General features: G+C 31.2%; 1 pseudogene; it reads right to left on the reverse strand.

The window, feature by feature from the left end:
- Positions 1–898: 898 nt before the first annotated feature.
- On the reverse strand, positions 899–2,515 carry LOC127849668 (QRFP-like peptide receptor; annotated as a pseudogene).
- Positions 2,516–2,808: the final 293 nt, after the last annotated feature.

Raw genomic sequence — 2,808 nt, forward strand, 5'->3', positions numbered from 1 at the left:
TTCAACAGATATAATCAGTGGAATTTTAAGAATCAATTTAGCTACTAAACATCTTTAAAACTCTAAAGCCAATGCATAGGCAATTGTAATGACTACGGACTAGGACACATCTCTTGATAAGCACTGACTCCAACGGATAATACGTGTACAACATTCTCTTTGTAATGTTAAAATATGTGAACATGAAACTTTAAGTATGTTTTCTACCATTTAACGTCCCCCTTATATGTCGATGCGTTTCATTTAATTTCGGATGTTTATATGCATTTTCATTGGCATGCCACGATAAACAAAATGTTATTTGGAATTGATTACATGAACAGTCATGTATTTACCGTTATAGGTGTTCCATCTTGGAATGAAGCATCCATGAATTTCGTAATGAAGATATATGGGATACACGATGAAGCGGAGACAAACCAGATGCCCAACAAAATCCACCTCACTGCTCTCATACTGTCGTCGACACTCTGGGCAATGAATTAAACATCCGCCTTAATGAGTGGATACATGTACAACCCAATAACTTTATATAATAATCATATATCATTTTACATAATTATAAATGTAAATAACGTATGTTAAATATTTATGGAATAACGAGTGTAACACATTGTGCATACATTGTGCATACATTATCAAGTTTATTTGACAAATTATTGATGTGAAAGTTTTTATAACTGCGGCTAGAGTCATGCTAAATGAAATCCATTTTAATTGCTGCTTCAGAATAAACATGCACATTTCAACCAAGAACAAACGTTATGGTTGAAAATTACTAGACGGTCTGCGTCTCAACGTTAAATGTATGGATCGCATGCTGCTATTCGGAGTGCATTTACATACTTTACGTTCCGGAATTTGTAATAAGAAGACAACGTCGCTAGCTAGCTTTATCTCAAATCATACTATATACCTTAAGCGGATATCTAACGACTCTATACCGCGGTGATTGCAGTTATGGTCAACACAGAAGCGTGCGCGACTGCATTCTCAATGAAAGGGACTAGCATACCTAAAAATATACGACACACACACACACACATATATATATATATATATATATATATATATATATATATATATATATATATATATATATATATATATATATATATATATATAATGAATATTGATGATACGATGGTTTATACAGAATATGTTATGCACAATAGTAACGTTATATTCGCGTTAGCTATGATTTGCAGGTTTTGGAATAGCTTATTTTAAGTGAACTCTTAACAAACGCGCTATCAAGATTTTATAATATTCACATATCAGAAAATACATTATAAAAAGATTGACAAAAATTATTGGGAAATATGCGAATTATTATTATTGTATTACAAGCATCCCGCAATGTTACGTTGGTGTATTAAGAAAAATCTGTTTATTTGATGTAACCGTATTTTGCCTAGCGATATATACCAAAATGTTATACACTCATACTATATAAAAATATTGGAAAATGTTTAGGCGTAAATAATGATGTAATTGCTTTTATATAAATAGTATATTCTATCATATTGGAAAAGTATATGACCTTAATAATTATGCAATCGCTTTTCTAAGCGAAATGAAATATATTACAAATTGCCGGATCACTCCAATAACTGAATATGTGATCGTTCAAGAGCGGAGCATCTAAACATTAATATATTAAGTTAATTGCATGGTACAGGGGTTTTCTTTGAAACTGCCAGTCTTAACCAATATATTTTGGCGTGATTATCAAAATTAGATTAAATGAAAATTATAAAAATTAAAATAATCCCATTGAGGAAGATTATTCAGAATCCATATTATTACTAGAGTATCTGTTATTCCGAGTCACCATTGTTAAACTTAGATAACACATATATTATTGTCTATAATCGTATTCGAATACATCTGAGTACACTCAGTGCGTAATTTGTCGGTACCACGTATTCAGTTTTGTATCGAAAAGAAAATGACTTCTTTTAATCAGCACCTTTTAACGGCGTTATAATAATAATTAGAAACGATATACAAACGAATTTGTGTGGTATATATAAAATGTGTATAACCTTATTGCAACTTGCGAATAGGAATTTAACAACGATACGAATGTAAAAAAAACATTTAATATTGTCAATTATTCGATTCTGACTTACTTTTGTTTTGCAATATTTGATCATGTGATATAGCACTTACACATGAATTCACCGAACACCCAGACCTCCTTTGTAAATATGTCTACGAGAGCGGTCGGCATGCATACCAAGATGACCAGCATGTCGGCGATGCATAGATTGACGAGGTACTTGTTCACTGTGGTTTTCATCCGCCGGCTGCATGATATTACAATGACAACCAGAATGTTGCCGACGATTCAAACAATTTTTTTTATAGCATTAAGAATGCTGGCGCTTATGACAATGTACTCCGGAGGCGAAGGGATTTCCAACTTTGAAGAATTAGGCTCCGTCAGATTAATTTCACACGCGTATAATTCCGTCGAAAACGAATTATTTTGCGTCATCATTACATCCATATTAGTTATTATAACTTTTTTTAGCAACGAAAATAATGTTTTGTATTAAATGAGGCAAGCTCTAAAAAAATTTTGCTGTTATATAAGACCCTATTTTTCTATACCTTCTAATTATTTTGTTAGACAAGTGGATTGATGTCGAAATGTTTTATCAGCTCTTACGGAATGTTAATACATTTTAATATGTTCATAATAGTTTTAACAAATATAAGTTTGATATAAATCCTTATTTAAATCAATATTTAATTTAAAGAAATGTATCTACATAATTTTTATTTTCCAAAACCTTTCAC

Source organism: Dreissena polymorpha, chromosome 11, assembly GCF_020536995.1.
Source record: "Dreissena polymorpha isolate Duluth1 chromosome 11, UMN_Dpol_1.0, whole genome shotgun sequence".
Taxonomy (NCBI): Eukaryota; Metazoa; Mollusca; class Bivalvia; order Myida; family Dreissenidae; genus Dreissena; species Dreissena polymorpha.